This window comes from Scyliorhinus torazame, chromosome 7, assembly GCF_047496885.1.
Source record: "Scyliorhinus torazame isolate Kashiwa2021f chromosome 7, sScyTor2.1, whole genome shotgun sequence".
In the NCBI taxonomy this organism is placed as follows: Eukaryota; Metazoa; Chordata; class Chondrichthyes; order Carcharhiniformes; family Scyliorhinidae; genus Scyliorhinus; species Scyliorhinus torazame.
In genome coordinates this window covers 14,461,110-14,486,331 of record NC_092713.1, presented here as the reverse complement: position 1 = coordinate 14,486,331, position 25,222 = coordinate 14,461,110, and the positions used below count along the sequence as shown (strand labels likewise).

Below are 25,222 nucleotides of genomic sequence, written 5' to 3'. Positions count from 1 at the left end.
GCACATCTTTGGACTGTGGGAGGAAACCGGCGCACCCGGAGGAAACCCACGCACACACGGGGAGAACGTGCAGACTCCGCACAGTGACCCAAGCCTGGAATCGAACCTGGGACCCTGGAGATGTGAAGCAATTGTGCTGACCACTATGCTACCGTGCCGCCCCAAAGGTGACAAAGTGGCAATCAGCCCATCATTCACACAAACCTGCTCATTGCTCGTCTTTTCTGAAATGGTCAGCCATCTGTAGAAGAACCGCAAACTAAATAGAAATCATGGCATAGTAGGCCTGAAATCTTCACTGGCATTTTACACTCTATCTGAGCCTTGATTGACATAAGGTGGGACCTGCGCCCCTCAGTCAGGAGGAAGCCCCGCCTTGGACAGCTGCCAGCCAATCTCCAGTCTGTCCAAAAACAGTGCTGTGGTGGCTGGAAGAGGTACTGCACAGAGCTGCCAGTGACCAAGTCCTGGGAGCTGGGGGCCCAGCTAAATGCCAGGCCTCCCAGGGCCGGGAGGGACGAGAAGGCCTGCCGGGGCCACAAGGAGGGTGATCATGGTCGCGAGAGGTATGCTGGGGCAGGGGGGAGGAGGTCTGGAGGGCACCGGGCCTTAATGGGAGGGTGACCCCAGGGAGACATGGGCTTCTGATGGAGGTGATCCCGCCCCTTCCCGCTCAAGCTCGACTCTCCTTCATTTCTGTGTTTTCCTCACTGAGCTGCCAACTGTCCACCAGATTAAATATTGAGGCTGGGTGGGAAAATGCCCTTCCGTGGCCATTAATTGAACACTTAAAGGGCTTCAATTGGGGCAAGAGGGGTCTTCCCATCCGAGACCCTTCTCACTGCAGTACAAAATCGCTGTGTAAAACAAGTTTGGAGTGGGCGGGAACCAGGAGGGAACGCCGTCTGTGCAATCTCATATCACCCACCCCGCCTCAGAACCCACCAGGGGGAGAGGAGCATAAAATCATGTCTATTGAATAATACAGGACACAAGGACTTCATTCAGCTCTTCATAAGATAAGAAATGGGAGCAGGAGGCTCCTGCACCTCCAACCTGTTCCACCAGTTAATAAGACCAGGGCTTAGCACAGTGGGCTAAACAGCTGGCTTGTAATGCAGAACAAGGCCAGCAGCGCAGGTTCAATTCCCGTACCGGCCTCCCCGAACAGGCGCCGGAATGTGGCGACTAGGGGCTTTTCACAGTAACTTCAGTGACAATAAGCAATTATGATTATTATTATTCTGATGTGGTCTTAACTCCAGGTTCCTGTCTGCCCCCCATTACCCTTGACTCCTAACTCAGCCTTGAATACATCTGATTATCCAGCCTCCACTGCTCTCTTGGGAAGAGAATTCCAAAGACTAACGATCCTCTGATAGAAGAAATTCCTCGGACGGGATTTACCGATATCGTGGACAAGTGTCAAAACCAGCGCGAGCGACGCCGGCGTCAACGGGCCTCCAGGCCCAGTAATCCTCCTCTTCTTCGGTGGCTAGAACGGTGCTAGAGTGCTGTGCGCTGTACCGGCTCCGAAAGCTGGCCCAACATGGCCAGCGCGGGGCCTGACATTCCGTCTCCGTGTCGGCCCCCGCACAACACAGTGGAGCCCTACAGGGGCTCGGCACGGAGGAACATAGCCGCCCCCCCCCACCCCGGAATGAGCGGCTGGCCGATCGGGTACCCCCGATCGCGGGCCTGGCCACCATGGAGCCCCCCCCCCCCCCCCCCCCCGGAGTCAGATCCCCCCGCCCCCACCCACCAAGACAGAACAGCGACGTCCCGCTGGGTCGGACCATATGTAAGGCCGGCGGGACTCGGCAGGCATTCGGCCCGTCGAGTGCGGAGAATCGCCGCGGGGGCCGCAGCGACCGCGATTGGTGCCCATTCTCCGGTCACCGGAGAATCGGCGGCCGGGCGGCGGAGCAGCATGGCGGGATTCGCGCCCCCCCCCCCCCCCCGCGATTCTCCGAACCGGCGCGGGCTCGGAGAACCCCGCCCACCGTCTCTATCATAAATAGGGAGTTGCGGGGCGGCTCGTGGCGCACTGGTTAGCACTGGGACTGCGGCGCTGATGACCCGGGTTCGAATCCCGGCCCTGGGTAACTGACCATGTGGAGTTTGCACATTCACCCCGTGTCTACGTGGGTTTCGCCCCCACAACCCAAAGATGTGCAGGCTAGGTGGATTGGCCACGCTAAATTGCCCCTTAATTGGAAAAAAAATAATTAGGCACTCTAAATTTAAATAACTAAATAAATAGGAGGTTGCTTCAGTTGAAACTGTGATCCTAGCAGCGATTTTTCACTGTTTGTGTCTCAAGAGCTCTTTAGCTTCCAGGCAAGGATGACTGATTGGGGGGGGGGGCTCTGATGGGTGGGTCTCTGAAATGGGGATAGTTGAATGGGAGTTTCTGATGGGGGGGATCTCTGATTGGGGGTATCTGATGGTACGGTCTCCAATGGGGGGAGGGGGGTCTCTTATAGGGGGGTCTCCAATATGGGGGGTTTCTGATTGGGGCGTCCCTGATTGGGGGGCCTCTGATTGGGGGTCGCTGGTATGGTGGTCTCTTTTATGGGAGTCTCTGATGGGTGTCTGATTGGCGGTGGGGTGGGCAGGATTTGGTTGTGGGGGGTGAGGGGCCTCCGATGGATGTTGGGGCACCTACATTGCATACCTGCCTGTTTGACCCACCGCAAGGTCCACCACGCCATGGCCACGCTTGAAATTACTTTCAGAAATCAAGGCCCACGTGACTTCCAACCCATTAATCGGATCTAAATGATCCCGCCAGCATGGGGCATGTAGCTCGCTGCTGCCTCCAAAGGGTGACTGGTGCATCGGAACAGCGCCAAACCCATTTGTAGCCTGACACTGGAGCCGGGATTCTCCCTTCTGGGGGACTAAGTCCCCCACGCCAGCAGGAAACCCGGCGCCAACCGCTCCGGCGTCAACAGCACCGGAAGTAAGGAATTCGCCGAACTTTCGGGGGCTATGTGGACGCCAGAGTGGTTGGCGCTGCTCCACCGGCGGCGAAGGGAAGGCGCAAGTTCGCGCACGCGCAGAACGGCCAGCCTGATCACGGCAGGTCGTGACTGGTTCCAGGTAGCAGTGACACCACCAGCACAGACACAGAAACACTCGTTAACAACAACCACACAAAATGTGCTGAGCACTCGGGACTATTAAACTCCACTCGGCCGCTCGATAACTCTGGCTCACGCTCCATTGAATCTGAGATTGCCAGACCTTCAGTATCGGATTAAGCAATTCACTTCATGCATTGAAACAAATTTTACGTTTTTAAAAAAAACCTGGCTAGTTTTGTGGAGAGACGGGAGAAGCTGGGATTGTTCGCCTTCAAGCGTGGAAGGTTAACTGGAGATTTAATTGAGGCGTTTAAAATCATGAGGCGATTTGATGAAGGTAGAAATGAGAAGCTGTTTCCAGTGGCTGGCGGGTCAGTAAAGCAGATAAATTGGATCCAGAATTGGCTGAGTGGCAGGAAGCAGAGGGTGATGGTCGAGGGGTGTTTTTCTGACTGGGAGCCTGCGTCCAGTGGGGTCCCGCAGGGATCCGTATTGGGGCCCTTGCTGTTTGCGGATTATGTAAATGATTTAGACATGAATGTAGGAGGGTTGATCAGTAAGTTTGCGGATGATACGCAAATTGGTGGGGTGGTAAATAGTGAGGAGGATAGCCTTCGATTACAGGTGGATATAGACGGGCTGGTCAGATGGGCTGATCAGTGGCAAATGAAACTCAATCCGGATAATTGTGAGATGATGCACTTGGGCAGGACAAACAAGGCAAGGGAATACAGGATCAACGGCAGGACCCTGGGAAGCACCGAGGATCAGAGGGACCTTGGTGTACATGTAAACTGGTCCCTTAAGGTAGCAGAGCAGGTGGGTACAGTGGATAAGAAGCATGTGGTGTACTTGCCTTTATTAGCCGAGGCATAGAGTTTAAGAGCAGGGAGGTTATGCTGGGACTGTATAAAATGTTGATTCGGCCATGGCTAGAGTATTGTGTGCAGTTCTGGAATCCACATTATAAGTGAGATGTGATAGCACTGGAAAGGGGGCAGAGGAGATTTACCAGGATGTTGCCTGGGCTGGAGATGTTCAGCTATGAAGAGAGATTGGATAGACTGGGGTTGTTTTCCTTGGAGCAGACAAGATTGAGGGGGGGGGGATATGATTGAGAGGTATGAAATCATGAGGGGCTGAGGTTGCACAAAGGGAAGGTGAAGTTTGGGATGCTGCAGCCGGCAAGACTATGGGTCACGCATCAGGAGAGACACTATTATTTCGAGACGGCGGAGGAAACATGGTCCTTCATCAATGAAGAGAAACTGGACCGGAACTGAGGGACTGATGCTGCAGGGAACTGTTATTGTTGTTATTATTGTTTTTGTTAATGGGATGGTGAAAGTTAAGCGAGAAGTAAACAGGGAAGGGGGGGGACACTGGGGAAATGTGGGCGCCGGTGAGGGGGGAGAGGCGGGACATAGTCAGAGAATGGGGAAGGAGAGGGGGAGGGGAAAGGGAGCTGCGCCATAAGAGGCGGGACAGGTAAAGGGATGTTCCCGCGCCAGAAAGAATAAGGCGGGAAAACAGGCACAAGGCGGATGGGAGTTCCCTCACACCGGGGGGGCCGAGGTGCGAGCAGGAGTAGCCGGGGTCAGTTGAAGTCAGCTGACTTACGGAAGTGATATGGGGGGAGCAATCAAGCTAGATAGGGATCTAGCGGGGGGGGGGGGGGGGAGAGGACAACTGGGTTGCTGCTGCGGAAATCCAAAAGGAAATGGCTAAAGAGAAGGTGGTCGGGGGCGGAATGCGACGCTGGGGGAGCGAGCGGGAGCGCGGAGGCGGGATATGGGACTGGCCTAGAGAAGGTAATGGCGAGTCGACACGGGAGGGGGGCAGGTAGCCCCCCAGTGAGGCTGATCATGTGGAACGTGAGAGGCCTGAATGGGCCGATAAAAAGGGCCCGAGCGCTCGCGCATTTGAAAGGACTAAGGGCAGACGTGATTATGCTCCAAGAGATGCACCTAAAGGTGGCGGACCAAGTTAGGCTAAGGAAAGGATGGGTGGGACAGGTGTTCCACTCAGGACTGGACGCAAAGAACAGAGGGGTGGCCATTTTGGTGGGGAAACGGGTAGCATTTGAAGCAAAGAACATCGTAGCAGATAGTGGAGGTAGATATGTAATGGTGAGTGGTAGGCTGGAGGGAATGGAGGTCGTGTTGGTTAATGTGTATGCCCCAAATTGGGACGATGCGGGGTTCATGAGACGGATGCTGGGGCGTATTCCGGACCTGGAGGCAGGAAATTTGATTTTAGGAGGGGACTTCAATACGGTGCTGGACCCGGGGCTAGATAGATCCAGCTCAAGGACTGGAAGAAGGCCGGCAGCGGCCAAGGTACTTAAGGGGTTTATGGACCAAATGGGGGGAGTGGATCCATGGCGATTTCTTAGACCCAGGGCTAGGGAGTATTCCTTCTTCTCCCACGTCCATAAAGTGTACTCCCGGATAGATTTTTTTGTTTTAGGAAGGTCGCTGATCTCTAGAGTGGAAGAAGCTGAATACTCAGCCATAGCGGTTTCGGATCATGCCCCACATTGGGTGGACCTGGAAGTAGGAGAGGACAGGGAGCAGAGAACACTCTGGCGATTAGATGTGGGACTGATGGCGGATGAGGGAGTGTGTGCAAGAGTGAGGGGGTGTATCGCGAGATACCTGGAGGTCAATGACGACGGCGAGGTCCCTGTGGGAGTGGTCTGGGAAGCACTAAAAGCGGTGGTCAGAGGAGAGCTGATTTCTATTGGGGCCGACAAAAGGAAAACAGAGGCCAAGGAAAGGGATAGATTACTGGGGGAGATTTTAAGGGTGGACAGGGAATTTGCAGAGACCCCGGAGGAGGAGCTGTACAGGGAGAGGAGACGACTCCAGACCGAGTTTGACCTTCTGACCACCAGAAAGGCGGAGGTACTGTGGAGGAAGGCACAGGGGAGGAGGTATGAATATGGGGAAAAGGCTAGTCGCCTGTTGGCACACCAACTGCGAAAGAGGGCAGCAGCGAGGGAGATAAGAGGAATTAGGGATGAAAGGGGAGACACCGTGCGAAGGGCAGGAAAGATAAATGAGGTGTTTAAGACCTTTTATGAAGAACTGTATAGGTCTCAGCCCCCAGAGGGAGAGGAGGGGATGCGGCAGTTCCTGGACCAGTTGAGGTTCCCGAAAGTGGAGGAGCAGGCGGTGGCAGGCCTGGGGGCACCGATTGAGATGGACGAGGTTATTAAGGGACTGGGAAGCATGCAAGCAGGGAAGGCCCTGGGGCCAGACGGGTTCCCGGTGGAATTCTACAGAAAATATGTGGACTTGTTGGCGAGGACGTTCAATGAGGCCAGGGAAGGTGGGACACTACCCCCGACAATGTCGGAGGCGACGATATCGCTAATTTTGAAGAGGGACAAAGATCCGATGCAGTGTGGATCCTATAGACCTATTTCACTATTGAACGTGGACGCCAAACTGCTAGCAAAGGTGCTGGCATCGAGGATAGAGGACTGTGTCCCAGGGGTGGTGCACGAAGACGAGACAGGGTTCGTAAAAGGGAGACAATTGAATGTTAACGTGCGACGGCTATTAGGGGTGATAATGATGCCCTCAGTGGAGGGGGAGGCAGAGATAGTGGCGGCAATGGACGCAGAGAAGGCATTTGATAGGGTGGAGTGGGAGTATTTATGGGAAGTGTTAAGGAGGTTTGGGTTTGGGAACGGATTTATTCGCTGGGTTAGACTACTTTATGGGGCACCGACGGCAAGCGTAGTTACAGGTCGACATAGATCGGAGTATTTCCGATTATATAGGGGAACAAGACAGGGATGCCCGCTGTCTCCATTGTTGTTTGCGCTGGCAATTGAACCTCTGGCCATGGCGCTGAGAGACTCCAGGAAATGGAGAGGGGTGATTAGAGGGGGAGAAGAACACCGAGTTTCGTTATACGCGGATGACCTATTGCTATACGTGTCGGACCCAGCGGGGGGGATGATAGAGGTTATGCGAATCTTGAGGAGGTTCGGGGTATAGGTTAAACATGGGGAAGAGTGAATTATATGTGATACATCCAGGGAACCAGAGTAGAGAGATAGAAGGCTTACCGCTAAGGAAAGTGGAAAGAAACTTCCGATACTTGGGGATTCAGATCGCTAGGAGCTGGGGAACCTTGCACAGACTTAATCTGACACGGCTGGTAGAACAAATGGAGGAGGACTTTAAGAGGTGGGACATGCAGCCTTTATCGCTGGCGGGCAGGGTGCAAGCAATTAAGATGATGGTCCTCCCGAGGTTCTTATTTGTATTTCAATGTCTCCCTATTTTAATCACCAGGACCTTTTTTAATAAAATAGATAGGAGCATTACCAGCTTTGTGTGGGCAGGGAAAGTTCCGAGAGTAAGGAGGGGGTTCCTTCAGCGCAGTAGGGACAGAGGAGGACTGGCACTACCGAACTTGGGAGATTATTATTGGGCCGCCAATGTGGCAATGATACGTAGATGGATGATGGAGGGTGAGGGAGCGGCGTGGAGAAGGCTGGAGAGAAGGTCCTGTAAAGGGACGAGTCTAGAGGCGCTGGTGACGGCGCCGCTACCGTTCTCACCGAAAAAGTACACCACGAACCCAGTAGTGGCGGCAACACTGAACATATGGGGACAGTGGAGGCGACAGAGAGGGGTGCGGGGAGCCCTGGTGGGGTCCCCTATCAGGAACAACCATAGGTTCGCCCCAGGAAGAATGGATGGAGGATTTCAAAGCTGGTACCAGTTGGGAATTAGGAAGGTGGGAGATTTATTCATAGATGGGACTTTTGCGAGCTTGGGAGCACTGGAGGAAAAGTATAAGTTACCCCGGGGGAATTTCTTGAGATATATGCAGGTGAGGGCGTTTACTAGACAACAGGTGAGGGAATTTCCGCGGCTCCCGACACAGGGGATACAGGACAGGGTGCTTTCAGGGGTGTGGGTCGGAGAGGGCAAGGTGTCAGAGATTTATAGTGAGATGAGGGAAGAGGGGGAGGAGTCGGTGGGCGAACTAAAAAGAAAGTGGGAAGAATTAGGGGAGGAGATAGAGGAGGGTATGTGGGCTGATGCCCTAAGCAGGGTAAATTCCTCTTCCTCATGCGCCAGGCTTAGCCTGATTCAATTTAAGGTGCTACATAGAGCACACATAACGGGGGCAAGATTGAGCAGGTTCTTTGGAGTGGAGGACAAATGTGGGAGGTGTGGCAGGAGCCCGGCAAACCACGCACATATGTTTTGGGCATGCCCGGCATTGGAAGGGAGTGACGGGAGTGATTTCACAGGTGGTGAAGGCCCGGGTCAAACCAGGCTGGGGGTTAGCTCTATTTGGAGTTGCGGAAGAGCCGGGAGTGCAGGAGGCGAAAGAGGCCGATGTCGTGGCCTTTGCGTCCCTCGTAGCCCGGCGCAGGATCCTACTCATGTGGAAGGAGGCGAAACCCACCGGACTGGAGGCCTGGGTAAACGATATGGCGGGGTTTATTAAACTGGAGCAGATAAAGTTTGCCCTGAGAGGATCGGCTCAAGGGTTCACCAGGCGGTGGCAGCCATTTCTCGACTACCTAGGGGAACGTTAGAGGGAAGACGGATGATCAGCAGCAGCAACCCAGGTGGGAGGGGGGGGTTGAGTATAGGTCAATAGAGTACGAGGTTTTGTTACTTGTATATTATTATTACTATTATTATTATTGTTAAAAAGTTTAAAAATTTCTGTTTTGTTACTGTTATCGTTTCGCTTGTTTTGTAAGCGGGAAAAATGTTGCTCAGGGAAAAAAATTTCAATAAAATATATTTTTTTTAAAAGGCAGACAAGGCTTTGGGCCAAGTGCTGGAAAATGGGATTAGAAGAGTTAGGTGGTTGTTTTTGACTGGCGCAGACGCAATGGGCCGAAGGGCCTGTTCTGTGCTGTCGAACTCTCTGACTCTTTGACTCTGTGGCAATTGTCAAAAGAACCAGAAGTGACGCGAGGAATTAGGCAGCGGGTTAGTGTGATCTGGAACGCACTGTCCGAAAGACAGGTGAAAGCAGATTCAACAGCAACTTCCCAAACGGAATTCAACAAATTCTGGAAAAGGTTTGCAGGACCATAGGCAAAGGGACTAATTGGCTAATTCTTTTAAAGAGGCAGCTGTACACACTATGAGGGCAATCGCCTCCCTCTGTGATGTAATCTATTTTCATTCTTTCACAGGATGCGGCTGCCGCTGGCATGGCCCCCATTTCTCGCCCAGCCCTAATTGCCCCTGAACTCAGGGGCTTGCTAGGCCGTTTCAGAGGGCAGTTGAGATCACATTGCTGCGGGTCTTGGATTCACATGTAGGCCACACGAGGTGAGGCTGTGGAGGTTTCCTTCGCTAATGGATATCGGTGGAACAGATGGGTGTTTACAACAATCAATGCGAGTTGCCATGGCGTCATGACTGAGACTAGCTTTATATTCCAGATTCATTCATTGAATTTTGAATTCCACCAGCTGCTGTGGTGGGATTTAAACCCCCCGCCCCCCCCCCCCCCCCCCCCACCCCCACCCTACCTCCTCTCCCCCAGAGCATTAGCCTGGGCCTCTGGATTACAAGCATCCCTCCCTGAAATCCAGATGCAGCTGACTCAGGCCTCCTGGTGTGATCACGCTGTCCATCCATACTCCCTTACAGCACAGGTCCCAACTGGGTGCGCGCCTTTGGGGAATTTCGCCAAGAGCTAACTCTCTGAGCAAACACTTTCTTTCACCTTCACTTTTTCACTCTTACCTTCTATCTAGGTCTTTCTCGTCAATACATTTAAACAGGTATTTTCACCAACCTGGATGGCGCCAGGCCTGAAAGCCAGGAACGAGCTTCTCAACGAAAAGGGCTAAATCTGGATTATATCGAGGAGAGCTGGAACAGTACAACTTCCAGTACCGCAGCTGGTTTTGGAGAGACCCTCTTTCTGCTGGGGCAGATGGAATTTCTGAAGGCTGGCAACAATGACCTCTTCAAGAACCGCCTACCGAACTAAACAGAGCACAGCAAAGGAATGTTTTACTGAAACAAGCTGCCAGCGTGCCCTGAGCCTGGCACCTACTGCAATAAGGCAGGTCTCCTTATCAACAGCATTTTTATGACATCATCCATATTATTAACAAAATGAGCTAAAGCCAGCCTCCCCCCCAACTGAGCCAATTGCCTGAAAGACCCCAGCAATGAGATGTTGCCATGACATTGTCACATTGGAATGTTTACATACCCCGTCTTCTTACTTCCAAATGATAAAGCCAGGATAAAACAGGCAGGTAAAACATAAATATATCTCGAAAGCATCAACACAAAAAAAAGTCTACTGAAGATTTTTCCAGTTGCGAGCACAGAATCAAAGGTCGACGTGGAATACTATTCTTTTGCAAGTTCTGTGAAACAAACCTCAATTACTCAAGGGGCAGAATGAGCAGCAAAGGCAATGAGATTTCCTCCTCCATCTAATTCACCGATGGATAACCCCTGGTCTCCATCATGTCCACTTCAAAATCCTCTTTCTCATCAACAATTGTGTCCACTACCTCGCTCATGCAATCTTACCCAGCCTCAAGTCCCAGCACGGCACTGTGGGACAGTCGTTAGCTTTGCTGCCTCACAGCGCCAGGGACCCCGGTTCGATTCTGGCCTCGGGTGACTGCGCGGAGTCTGCACCTTCTCCCCGTGTCTGCGTGGGATTACTCCGGGTGCTCCGGTTTCCTCCCACAGTTACAAATGTGTGCGGAGGTTAGGTGGATAGGTGCTAAATTGCTCCTGAGGGTCCAAGAATGTGCAGGTTAAGGGGGCAGAGTGGGGACTGGGGTAGGGTGCAACTCAGGGACTACAGGGGTGCAAGGAGTCAGCTCGTCACCACCTTCTCAAGGGCAATTAGGAATGGGCGACAAATGCCGGCCCAGCCAGCGAAGCCCACATCTCCAAAAATGAATTTAAAAAACATTAGTTCCCGCCAGCTGTTTTTCTTACACCTAACAATGTAATTATCAAGACATCAACAGGGTGGCCAAAGGGATGGTGCTTAGGAAAGGAAAGATCGACGCATTCTCACTGCCCAGCAACCCTTACGGAAAATTGTGCCTGTGAATGTCAGACGGGAAGTGGACAATGCATGACTGTGATATCTTTTTGAACAAAGTACCTGCTGGGTTTACTCACTCGGATAACAATCACCTTTTAGTAAGGGGTGGCAAGCACAGATTTGTTATAGACTTAGCACCTGCTCTGATGAAGTAACAGACAGAGTTGACGAAGGTAGTGCAGTAGATGTTGTGAGTATGGACTTTCAAAATACATGTGAAAAATGTTCCTTTTAACAGACTTATTCGGTGTAGACATCTGAGATGGCCACCTGCAAAGGACCATGGGAATTGTGGCCAACCCAGGACTCATCAGATACACAGCCTATGTGTATCTAAAACACAGGTAACCAGACCTGACCGAAACCCCCTAGTGGCGACTAGGGGCTTTTCACAGTAACTTCATTTGAAGCTTACTTGTGACAACAAGCGATTTTCATTTCATTTCATTTCAATGGCCTATTTTCCCAGGACAATAGAACACCAATCAAGCAACCGGTACAGCCACAGACTAATCGCCGCCACTCCACTTACTCAGAAAGCACAACTGCCAAGGTCAATGACCACTAAGGACCCGCCCAGCCACCAAGGCACCCACCCCTTTATTGGCCAAAATCGAAGTGAGTGATCAGAGCCCTGTCAAACTATTGATCCAAGGTTAAGGACCGCCCCAAAGAGTGCAAAATCCCAGGGGGATAAAAGAGAGCGCAGCCATGTGTTCTGTCTCTCTTGGATCCGGCCTGTGCCAACCCAATTGTAGCAGGAACAGCCAGTTAAGTTCAAGACCAACGATCGCTACCTGATGGATAAGCCCAGCAGAGACAGAGCCACTTTCTTCGAACCAGCCAAGTGAAATCCAGATAAAGGCTTTTATCCATTTGCACAGTGCCGGTCTCCCTGAAGTTAAGTATAGGTTATTGTAGCTGATAGGTGTAGTTTAACTCGTAGTAGATATTGTGTTTGCATGTTGAGATAACTCTTGTGTATGTAAATAAACCATCTTTTTAACTAACTAACTGGTTGTGTGGTCATTTGATCGATATAAGGGAAAGGCTTGTGGTTCACCGAGATAAATAAATAGAGCAACAATATTGGCGACTCTGATGGGACTCGATTAGAAGTGACTTTGTCACTCCGAGAGAAACCACAAACTTTGAACCCAATTGCGAGAAAGAGAAAGAACCACAAGTGCAAGTCCCATATCGACCAAATAACCGAATTTCGGAAGTGTGTACTAACCCGCATGCGTACCTAACAGCAAGAGTAAGGGAAACTTGTTAGAATTGTGTACAACTATCGAGGAATTGTGAGCCGGAAAATAGCTTAAGCCATACCCGCTGTTCAAATCGCCGCCTTATTCCCCTGTCCCAAATTAAAAGTAGAGAAAGAGATAAGAGAAGTAATGGCCACTAAAGCAATGGAAAGATAGATGAATCCACAGGAACCCGAGGTCGCAGCGACCAACAGAGCAGAGCAATGCCCCATATGCGAGGAAGAGTTAAGGAAATACTTAAAAGGGAAAAGATGGCCCCTTTGGTCGAATTTTTGCGCTAATGATGAGTCGGGTCCAGGAAAGATAGGACAGACTTGGTGGGTGAACATAAGCGAGGTCCACCAGAAAAATGTAGGGAAAGTCAGAAAGCCGATGGCAATAGTGTCTGTTTGGCACAGTTGCGAGGCACAGAGGAGGTTGTGAAGACGCTCCGTAGGCAGTTAATTGAGAAGGAAGAAAAGAACGAGGGAAACAGTAACGAAAGCGAGAAGATAATTGAGCAACTCCGGGAACAGTTAGCAACTAAGGATAAGGAAATGGCCGATGTAAAACGTGCACATCAATCTTGTCTAGTTCACCTGAGCAACTTGCAGACCCTGATAAAGCCTACCAAGATACACAGCGTGTAGTCCTGGTAAGAGAGGAAACAGAACAACAGGTTGCCCAGCTAACTAGCAAATGCGCAGATTCAAAAGCAGCTTTGAGAGCGCTCCACAGCTCCACTAAGGAACACAGGCAGAGTACCGTTGACCATGCGAAATGCCGACAGAAGATAGAAAAGTTACAGTCGCAACTCTCAGTTCAGAATGGCTTCAGGTACACTTTCGGGCAGGATTTAGATGAGGAAGATGCTCCCGATTGGCAAGAGTTAAACGAAAGCGCCCAAAAATATATAGAGGACACGGGAAATCAAAATCGAGCCCCCCACACCCCAAAAAGAAAAGCACCCGCACCACCGACTGCACAGGCAGCACACGCCCCAACTCACAACTCGACCCCCATGAATCCGGTTACCACAGAACGCAAGTCATCGGATCGGGATGAGCCTGATATCGTTTACACCACCCCACTATCCATAACCCAATTAAGAGAAGCTTGCACGAAACTGATTCCATTCCAGCCCACCGCAGACCCGCACAGCTTCTTTGAGGAGGTGCGCCAACAAAAAGTTATTCACGGCCTAGATGAGAGGGAGGAAGTAAAGCTAATAGTTATGAGCCTTAGCCAGTCCGTAAGATCAGCTTTGCCCGAACCCCAAAATTAGCAGGAGGAACCCTACAGGAAATGAAAACAGCCATATTAGATGCCATCGGGTATAACAAAGTGAATCCTGTGGAGGGCTTGTACAAATGTCGACAGAGGAAAGGGGAACAGCCGACTGCCTTTGTCGGACGCCTCTGGATACATTTTAAGGCAGTATTTGGGGATTTAAACCGCGCTAACCTAGATGCTGAAGACACTACCAAATGGACCCACACTTTAGTCTCCCACGCCACAGAAGCAGGTAAAAAGGCTTGTGTAAACTTCGATCCCTCAGAACAGGCACACAATGAAGCATGGGTACTGACACGTTTATCTAGAGCATGGGAACAGTCACTGCATGAACAGATACAACAGAATGGCCAGGAAGCCACCATGCATCCAGTTAGGACCAGTCTGGGACCCGCATGGATAAACGAGGGTAGAGGAGAAGTCCAATATCCCAGAGAGCCATACCCAAGGGAGCAAGACACCAGAGAGCCTGCTCCACCTTACAGGCCCCAGGGGTCATGTTACAACTGTGGGCAGTCAGGTCACTTTATCCGAGATTGCAGGAGACCCCCCCACCACCAGCTAGACTAGCCCCCAGATCTGAAAGAGAACACCACCCACAGCAGCCAAAAGATCCCAGCGACCTCATGCAAACTGTGAGCGCTTACCTGCCACTTCCCATGGCAGGGACACCTCAGCAAGGCCACTTCATTTCTCTCCTCTTTCCTCTCTTCTTCGGTCACACTACATCGACTCCATATGCTCGTTACACCCCAGGCCAAATGTGATTGCGGCCAACAAATATATAAAACTGGCTGCCCTGAAATTCGGCTGGTTAAGATAAGCCTCAACCACCACTGGTTGCAAGTAAAGAAAGACTGGTCGAAGAAATTGTCCGACCACTCCCCGCATCGACCACAAGCTGCGAGAGTCTCTGTACTTTAAAAATTTGCATTTCTTGTCTCTCCAAAATGGTATGTCAAAAAAAAATGAGGGAGTCACACACGGTTACAATCATAACGGGTAATTGGAGTAAGGAGAGAAAGACTAATAAAATGAGATATTAACCAAAGATAATAACAGATACTATGCTTGCACCCCCAGGATCACCCAGAAAACAGGAAACACAGGATGAAGCAAGGACTGCTCACATGCGTTTGGATCATCGCTGGACTTCTGCAACTGTGCGCGCAATGAACCTTTGTAACAAACCCTACACCAGCCCCGAACACTACCACACAACAGGCCACCACCAGCCTGGACACTACACCACACATAAAGACAGACATCGAAAAATCCACCTGGTGCGAAAACATTGCCAATTTGAACCCCCTTTCATACATAGTAGAGGCCCTTCTAGTAATTGCAATAATCTGCAGTGTCATTCAGACACTTCGACTCCGTAAATGGCGAGCAAAAGCCTCCCGCTCCCCGATATATACAGTCCGAGCCACCTTAGCTCATAGAATTGACAGTGCAGAAGGAGGCCATTCGGCCCATCGAGTCTGAACCGGCTCTTTGGAAAGAGCACCCTACCCAAGCCCACACCTCCACGCTATCCCAGTAACCCCACCCGGCACTAAGGGCAATTTTGGACACTAAGGACAATTTAGCATGGCCAATTCACCTAACCTGCACATCTTTGGACTGTGGGAGGAAACCGGAGCACCCGGAGGAAACCCACGCACACACGGGGAGGATGTGCAGACTCCGCACAGACAGTGACCCAAGCCGGGAATCAAACCTGGGACCCTGGAGCTGTGAAGCAATTGTGCTAACCACTATGCTACCGTGCTGCTTTGGAATTCAACAAAATTGAACTCATGTAACAATCGCTGCTAAACATAAACCATTTACCACTTTAACTTTATTAGGATTAAGTAGAAATGTGATGCTGCTGTTTTTAATTTTTTACTGTATATAAGTTCTTTGATATTAACCAGCAGCATGAGAGTAGCTTAGATAGCATTAGCTATGGATCAACTGTGCGGATAAATTAAATGTTATAGTGACCTGAATTATAGTTACCGTTAGAGATTAATTAATTCATGGATGTATTAATGAAATATTAGGTAAATGTCCCAAACCATAAGGTAAAGTAGAGTAGAACCTTGCCTTGACCAAGGGTGACCGGTCCACCAAGGATGAACAGGGATCGATAGTGTGATCCACCACGCTTCGCGTTCAGGATCAAGAGGACGGGATGTAGCCATCTAAGATGGCCACCTGCAAAGGACCATGGGAATTATGGCCAACCCAGGACTCAGACAGAAACACAGCCTATGTGTATCTAAAACACAGGTAACCAGACCTGACCGAAACCCCCGCTCGTTTACATTTCAATGGCCCATTTTCCCAGGACAATAGAACTCCAATCAAGCAACCGGTACAGCCATAGACTGATCGGCGCCACTCCCCTTACTCAGAAAGCACAGCTGCCAAGGTCAATGACCACTAAGGACCCGCCCAGCCACCAAGGCACCTGCCCCTTTATTGGCCGAAATCAAAGAGAGTGATCAGAGCCCTGTCGAACTATTGGGTCCAAGGTTAAGGACCGCCCCAAAGAGCGCAAAATCCCGGGGGGATAAAAGAGAGCACAGCCATGTGTTCTGTCTCTTTTGGATCCGGCCTGTGCCAACCCAATTGCAGCAGGAACAGCCAGAAAAGTTCAAGACAACGATCGCTACCTGATGGATAAGCCCAGCAGAGACAGAGCCACTTTCTTCAAACCAGCCAAGTGAAATCCAGATAAAGGCCTTTATCCATTTGCACAGTGCCGATCGCCCTGAAGTTAAGTATAGGTTATTGTAGCTGATAGGTGTAGTTTAACCGGTAGTAGATATTGTGTTTGCATGTTGAGATAACTCTTGTGTATGTAAATAAACAGTCTTTTGAACTAACTAACTGGTTGTGCAGTCATTTGAGCGATTAAAGGGAAAGGCCTGTGGTTCACCGAGACAAATAAACAGAGCAACATCGGAAAATAGAAACAAATGTTATTGATGATGGTGATAACGAGGAGTATAGATAAGGTAGATAGTCAACATCTTTTCCCAAGGATAGAGGAATCTAGAACTAAAGGGCACAGGTTTACGGTGAGAGGGGAGAGATACAAAAGAGACCAGAGGGGAAATGTCTTCATACAGAGCCTGGTGAACATCTGGAACGGGCTGCCAGAGGCACTAGTAGAGGCGGGTACGATTTTGTCTTTTAAAAAGCAGTTGGACAGTTACATGGGCAGGGTAGGTATGGAGGCATATGTGCCAAATGAGGGCAAGTGGGACTAGCTTAATGATAGAAACTGGGCGGCCTGGGCCAGGTGGGCCGAAGGGCCTGTTTCCATGCTGTACACATCTATCTGTACAAGACTGGCTGTGGGGATAAGAAGCAGAGGGCGCGGTGAACAGTTATTTTCCTGCACGGAGTGAATTATGCAGTGCTGTCTCCCAGGGCCCAGTATACCACTAGTTTTCCTGGTGTTATATAATTGGCCAAGACCTGGGTGTTGGGAGGACAATCTCAATGTGTGCAAGTGATACAAAATGACACAAATGGCAATTGAGCAAATTGTAAGCAGACTTCAGGATGACAGACAGGTGAAGTGGGCAGACATGTGAGATGTAGTTAAGTTGTGAAACTACATGGACAGGCTGTGTAATCAAAAGGTGCTGTTTTGAGTGGAGGGTGGGGGTGGGGGGGGGTGGGGGTGGGGGGGGGGGCATAAGAGCAAAGGACCTGAGATGCTTATTCACTGGGCTTTAAAGGTGGCAGGACAAGCTGACGAGGCAGTTAAGAAAGTGTATGTGATTTTTTTTTTTGTAAGTATGGGACATTGAATACAATAAGAAGGAACTTGGCCTTTTCTTTTTAATCTAAAGTACCCAAATCATTTTATTTCCCCAATCAAGAGGCAATTTAGTGTGGCCAATCCACCTAGCCTGCACATCTTTGGGTTTGAGGCTGAGATCCACGCAGACGCGGGGAGAATGTGCAAACTCCACAGGGACAGGGCCGGGATGGAATCTGGAACCTCGGAGCCACGAGGCAGCAGTGCTAACCACCAGGCTGCCCCGAGGAACGTGGACTCTTGGGCTGGGGCTGGATGTGGATCAGCGATCGCTGCCGACAGCGTGGGGTGTCTCCTGGAATGCAACAAAGGAGGTCAGCCCTCCGCTGGAATATTGGGCACAGTTCTGCCTGCCACAACCCCTTAAGGATGTCAAGACCATGGGTACGGAGGAGGGTTTTACAGGATGATACTAGCTACATGGAAGGCGGGATCGTTCCGTTTCAGGCAGAGAAGGGTGAGAGGGAGGTCAAATAGAGGCCTAATGGAGCTGTCCTTGCCTGGGCTGCCTTATCTGTGACTCCAGGCCCATAGCACTCTAATTGCCCACTGAAATGGTCCAGCCAGCCAAACTACCCACTGAAATGGTCCAGCCAGCCAAACTGCCCACTGAAATGGTCCAGCCAGCCAAACTGCCCACTGAAAGGGTCCAGCCAGCCACTCAGTTTGAGGGCAATTAGGGATGGTCAACAAATGCTGGCCTTACCACATCCGAGAGAAGAGTAAAGAAAAATAAAACAAAATCTATCCATTTGCCAGCCGAAATCTTTTCTCCCAACATTCAGTATCGAACCCCTCGGAATTCTGACGATCTTCATCCTTTTTTGTCTCCTCTGCCTTAAACCGAACAATCCCAGCTTCCGCATATCTCCTTCTTTGACTATCGGGCAGCATGGTAGCATAGTGGTTAGCACAATTGCTTCACAGCTCCAGGGTCCCAGGTTCGATTCCCGACTTGGGTCACTATCTGTACAGATTCTGCACATTCTCCCCGTGTGTGCGTGGGCTTCCTCCGGATGCTCCGGTTTCCTCCCACAGTCCAAAGATGTGCAGGTTAGGTGGATTGGCCTTAGTGTCCAAAATTGCCCTTACTGTTGGGTTATGGAGATGGGGTGGAGGTGTGGTCATGGGAAGGGTGCTCTTTCAAAGGGCCGGTGCAGACTCGATGGGCTGAATGGCCTCCTTCTGCACCATAAATGCTACGATTCGTGCTATGATTCTAATAACTGTCCTCCCTCATGCTGTCATCCTGCAAAACCTCCTCCGCGCCCTTTCATATTCTTGACTGCCATCAGAAATTGTGGCACCCAGAACTGTGCACAATGTCCCAACTGGGGCCCAATGTTTAGCATGACTGCCATCATTTTGCATTCCAGGTTAGGGCAAACAGACAGTTCACACATCACCCCACGCTGTTGGCAATGATCACTGACCCACACCTGCCATCCACACCTCCAGGTTCCTCTGGCCCCTAAGTCCTGGGATGGGATTTGAACTCGAAGTCTCTAGCTCAGAGGTAGGAACATTACCCACTGCGCCACCTCCTTGAACTCATATTGTGCATTAATTAGCCCTGGCCTCAGTATGTGACACCGGGGGCTTGTTGGAGCCAGGTCCCATTCTAGGAGTCAAAGCAGGAGTGAAACTTGGAGGAAGAATAGTCAAAGAAGGAGTGGAAAAAAAATGATGGATGTGAGAGTACCTTTAAGAAATGGGTGTTTATAAATGGGTGTGAAAATAAATATCTGTACTGAGAGTACCTTTAAGAAATGGGTGTTTACTACTGCAGTGATGTCAGAGAGTGGGTGGAGCTGGGCTGTCTGTCAGCTTTTTACTTTCGTTTTAGGCTGTTTGCTGCAGGGTGTGTTTTCGTTTAGTTTTCAGAGCTGGATAGCTGCAGTCACAGCCAGAAGGTGTATGAATCTCTCTCCCTGTAATCTAAAGACTGTAAATCGATCCTGGTGATTTAAAACTAATAACAGTCGCGAATGTAAACCTAATGTGCTTCTGGTAAAAGGTGTTTTAAGTCTTATGGATGTTAAAAGGAAAGCTTACTAAGTAGGATTACTTAGTGTTGTAGTCTTTGGGGGTTGTATTTGAATTGTGGTTGCTAAGATGTTCACTGTATGTTTTAAAAAGGTTAACTTGAGTTCATAGAATAAACATTGTTTTGCTTTAAAAAATACTTTTCCATTTCTGCTGTACCACACCTGTAGAGTGGGCCGTGTGCTCCCCATACCACAATCTATTAAAAGTTGTGGGTCAGGTGAACTCCATGATACACATTGGGGTTCTCTAAACCCTGGCCCATAACAGTACGTCGATGATTTAAAACTGTAATACCATAAGGAATAGGAGCAGGACGAGGCCACTTGGCCCTTCAAGCCTGCTCCACCATTCATGGCTGTTCTTCTGCCACAATTCCACCTTCTCACACTCTCCCAAAATCCCTTTTGATGCCTTAAAATACATTATCGAATCACACAGTACAGAAGAGGTGCTTTGGCCCATCAAGCCTGCACCAACAAAAAAACCCTACTCAGTACGGTAGCATGGTGGTTAGCACAATTGCTTCACTGCTCCAGGGTCCCATGTTTGATTCCCGGCTTGGTTCACTGTCTGTGCGGAGTTTGCACGTTCTCCCCATGTGTGCGTGGGTTTCCTCCGGGTGCTCCGGTTTCCTCCCAGTCCAAAGATGTGCAGCTAAGGTGGATTGGCCATGCTAAATTGCCCTTAGTGTCCAAAATTGCCCTTAGTGTTGGGTGGGGTTACTGGGTTATGGGGATAGGGTGGAGGTGTGGGCTTGGGTAGGGTGCTCTTTCAAAGAGCCGGTGCAGACTCGATGGGCCGAATGGCCGCCTAATGGTCTCTGCACTGTAAATTCTATGTCTATGTCTAAATCTACACAAATCCCAGCACACGGCCCATAGCCTTGAATGTTGTGACATGTGGAGGCTTTAGAGAGGGTGCAGAAGAGATTTACCAGAATGTTGCCTGGTATGGAGGGCATTAGCTATGAGGAGCAGTTGAATAAACTCTGTTTGTTCTCACTGGAACGAAGGTGGTTGAGGGGAGACCTGATAGAGGTCTACAAAATTATGAGGGGCATAGACAGAGTGGATAGTCAGAGGCTTTTCCCCAGGGTAGAGGGGTCAATTACTAGGGGGCATAGGTTTAAGGTGAGAGGGGCAAGGTTTAGAGTAGATGTACGAGGCAAGTTTTTTACACAGAGGATAGTGGGTGCCTGGAACGCGCTACCGGAGGAGGTGGTGGAAGCAGGGACGATAGTGACATTTAAGGGGCATCTTGACAAATACATGAATAGGATGGGAATAGAGGGATACGGACCCAGGAAGTGTTGAAGATTGTAGTTTAGTCGGGCAGCATGGTCGGCACGGGCTTGGAGGGCCGAAGGGCCTGTTCCTGTGCTGTATATTTCTTTGTTCTTTTGGACTGGAGAATAGCCAATCTCAGGTGCTCATCCAAGTACGTTTTAAAGATTTGAGGGTTTCTGCCTCAACTACCTCCCAGGCAGCGCATTCCAGATCCCCACCACCCTCTGGGTGAAAAACATTTTCCTCTGTAATTGATCCTTCAACTATCCACCTGCCCATGCCCCTCATGATCTTCTCCACCTCAATCAGGTCCCCTCTCAGCCTTCTCTGCTCCAAACAAAACAACTCCAGCTTACCCAGCCTCTCTTCATAGCTAAAATGCTCCAGCCCAGGCAACATCCTGGTGAATCTCCTCTGCCCCCTCTCCAGTGCTATCACATCCTTCCTACCTCCCCGAACAGGCTCCGGAATGTGGCGACTAGGGGCTTTTCACCGTAACTTCATTTGAAGCCTATTTGTGACAATGAGACATTTTCATTTCATTTTTCCTGCACATCCCATACCATCAAAGTTAGCTTTCTTTAAGTTCAGGGCCCTAGTCTCAGACTTAACTGTATCACTCGCCATATTAATGAAAAATCCTACTATATTATGGTCACTCTTCCCTAAGGATCTCACACCACCGCATTGCAAATTAACCCTCTTATTGCACAATACCCAGTCTCGGGTGGCCTGCTCTCTAGTTGGTAATGGAAGCAGACCCAAGGGAGGCTTTCAAAAAGGAATGGGGATAATAAGCACCTGGAGAGGAAGAAAAAGCAGGGCTACTAGGACAGGGTGGCGGAGTGGGACCAGCCCACATTGCTCTTGAAGAGGGCCAGTGTGGGTTCAATAGGCCGAATGGTTTTCTGTGCAGTAGCCTTTCTACGATTCTGCAGTCCAATTCCCCCAAAAATATAGAGAAAAGGGGGAAAATGCTGTTTTGGCGCACATTTCTAACCTTTCCCTGTCCTGATGAGCGGTTACCAGACCCCCCCCCCCCCCCGCCCCCGTTTGTCCAAATGTGCTGGAGACCTACCCCACCACTCGTGGGGCTGATAGTGGCACAGAAAACAGTGGGTTCAAGAAAAAAAAAACCTGCTCCAGCATTCACTGCCGTTGCCAAGTTGTCAATATCGATGTGCCCAAGGCGCTGATTTCTGGGGCGGTTTAATTCAGCGGCCAAAGCGATTGTGCCACAAAAAAAAAAATTGAAGTCGGAAGAGGAATAAGGAGGGTTCAATCCCTTGAAGGGTTTTAATTTTTTTTTTAAAACACACACACGCACGTTGTGCGGTGGAAACACCCCGAAATGACAAATGCCATTGTGCTGGCACACACGGAAGTGACAAGCCTGCCCTTTCCCCATTATGTATCATCCTGTCTGTTACCAAGGAAGCGGCACCTCGGAGCGGCTGAATGATACAAAAGGGAGCTGTGCTCCCCTGGAAAAGGGGGGAGTGGGGGACCTTTCCCTCTCCCTTCCTGGACATAAAACCCTCATCGCAAATTACTCATTATTAATTGAGGAGAGAGCAAACACACGCAGTATACTGACCCCCCCCCCCCCCCTTTGCTACATTTTAATGTTACAGTAACAACCTGCTCCTTCCAATGCAAGGTTACACTCACCTTGTTCCCACAGCTCAATGAAATATTGTTGGGATTGTCTTGCCACTCCCTCCGGACAAGTTTGACCTTCCTTTGCTATTTTATTGCACGGACACACTGTGGGACATAATGCGTCTCTCTCCGGGAGGCTGCCGATCGGATACAACATGAAATGACACACAGGACATCTCAGTCTTATTGCGGGAGCCGGGCCCAGGTGACAGTGTCTGATCTGGAAACGTGCACCCCCCCCCCCCCCCACACACACACACACACACACCGCACCCCCCCCCCCCCCCCACCCCACAGCACACACACCACCTACCCCCACACACACACACCTTACCCTGGGCTCAGAGAGATGGCAGCCCCCAGAACAGCTCCTTCTCTCCCGCACACTGGCTGCTGCCGCGGGGGAGCCGAGGGGCGGAGCGGGATTCCTCCTCCACAGCGCCGACCCCGCCACAGCCAACCCGCTGCAATCCAGCAGCCTGCAGAGCGATCCAGGGTTAGTGATCCACTCCGGGTTACAGATCTACTCCGGGTTAGTGATCCACTCCGGGTTACAGGTCCACTCCGGGTTAGTGATTCACTCCGGGTTAGAGATCCACTCCGGGTCAATGATCCCCAATCCCACACTGATCCACTCCGGGTTAGTGATCCACTCAGGGTCACTGATCCCCAATCCAATACTGATCCACTCCGGGTTAGTGATCCACTCTGGGTTACAGATCCACTCCGGGTTAGTGATTCACTCCGGGTTAGAGATCCACTCCGGGTCAATGATCCCCAATCCCACACCGATCCACTCCGGGTTAGTGATCCACTCAGGGTCACTGATCCCCAATCCAATACTGAGCCACTCCGGGTTAGTGATCCACTCTGGGTTACAGATCCACTCCGGGTCACTGATCCCCAATCTCACACTGATCCACTCCGGGTTAGCGATCCACTCCGGGTTACAGATCCACTCCAGGTTAGAGATCCACTCCGGGTCAATGATCCCCAATCCCACACTGATCCACTCCGGCTAGTGATCCACTCTGGGTCACTTATCCCCAATCCCATACTGATCCACTCCGGGTTAGTGATCCACTCTGGGTTAGTGATCCACCCCAGGTCACTGATCCCCAATCCCATACTGATCCACTCTGGGTTAGTGATCCACTCTGGGTCACTGATCCCCAATCCCATACTGATCCACCCTGGTTAGCGATCCACTCCGTGTTAGTGATCCACTCCGGGTTAGTGATCTACTCTGGGTCACCAATCTTCAATTCCACACCGATCCACTCCGGGTTAGTGATCCACTCTGGGTTAGCGATCCACTCTCGGTTAGTGATCCACTCCAGGTTAGAGATCCACTCTGGGTTAGAGAGCCACTCCGGGTTACTAATCCACTCCGGGTCGCTGATCCCCAATCCCGCACTGATCCGCTCCAGGTTAGTGATCCACTCCGGGTTAGAGACGCACTCCGGGTTACAGATCCACTCCGGGTTAGTGATCCCCAATCCCACACTGATCCACTCCGGGTTACTCATCCACTCTGGGCAAGTGATCCACTCCGGGTTAGTGATCCACTCTGGAGTAGAGATCCACTCCAGGTTACTAACCCACTCCGGGTCACTGATCCCCAATCCCCCACTGATCCACTCCGGGTTAGAGATCCACTCTGGGTTAGTGATCCACTCTGGGTTAGTGATCCACTCCGGGTTAGTGATCCCCAATCCCACACCGATCCACTCCTGGTTAGTGATCCATTCCGGGTTAGTAATCCACTCCGGGTTAGTGATCCACTCCAGGTCACTGATCCACTCCGGGTCACTGAACCCCAATCCTGCATTGATCCACTCCGGGTTATTGATCCCTGATCCCACACTAAAATACTCGGGGTTATCGGGCGGCACGGTAGCACAGTGGTTAGCACTGTTGCTTTACAGCTCCAGAGACCCAGGTTCCATTCCCGGCTTGGTCACTGTCTCTGCGTAGTCTGCACGTTCTCCCCGTGTCTGCGTGGGTTTCCTCCGGGTGCTCCGGTTTCCTCCCACAAGTCCAGAAAGACATGCCTGTTAGGTGAATTGAACATTCTGAATTCTCCCTCCGTGTGCCTGAACAGGTGCCGGAATGTGGCGACGAGGTGTTTTTCACAGTAACTTAATTGCAGTGTTAATGTAAGCCTACTTGTGACAATAATAAAGATTATTATTATTGATCCCTAATCCCACACAGATCCACTCCGGGTTATTGACCGCCGATCCCTCACTGTTCCACTCCGGGTTACTAATCCCTGATCCCACACTGATCCACTCCGGATTATTGATCCCCCATCCCACACAGACCCACTCCAGATTATTGATCCCTGATCCCTCAGTGATCCACTCCAGATTTTGATCCTCCCACAATGATGCACTCGGGATTGTAGATCCCTGATCCCGCATTGATCCACACTGGGTTATTGATCCCTGATCCCGCACTCATCCATTCCGGATATTTGCTCCATTTTATTGATTCCTGATCCCGCACTGATACACTCCATGTTTTTGATAGCTAATCCCACGCTGATCGACTCTGGGCTATTGATTCCCAGTTCTGCACTGATCCACATTGAGTTATTGATTCCTGATCTCACACTGATTCACTCCAAGATATTGATCCCTGATCCATCCGGGATATTGATCATTCATCTTGCACTGC

At 50.6% G+C, this 25,222-nt stretch overlaps 1 protein-coding gene across 1 annotated transcript in view; it reads right to left on the bottom strand.

Annotated features, from left to right (window-relative positions):
- ttll7 (tubulin tyrosine ligase-like family, member 7) overlaps nt 1-22,941 on the bottom strand; it is a 375,815-nt gene extending 352,874 nt beyond the window's left edge. Inside the window, exon 1 of the mRNA XM_072510355.1 lies at nt 22,875-22,941. The gene's annotated coding sequence lies outside the window, so the exon portion shown is untranslated. The remainder of the gene's footprint in view (nt 1-22,874) is intronic.
- Between the last annotated feature and the right edge of the window lie 2,281 nt (nt 22,942-25,222).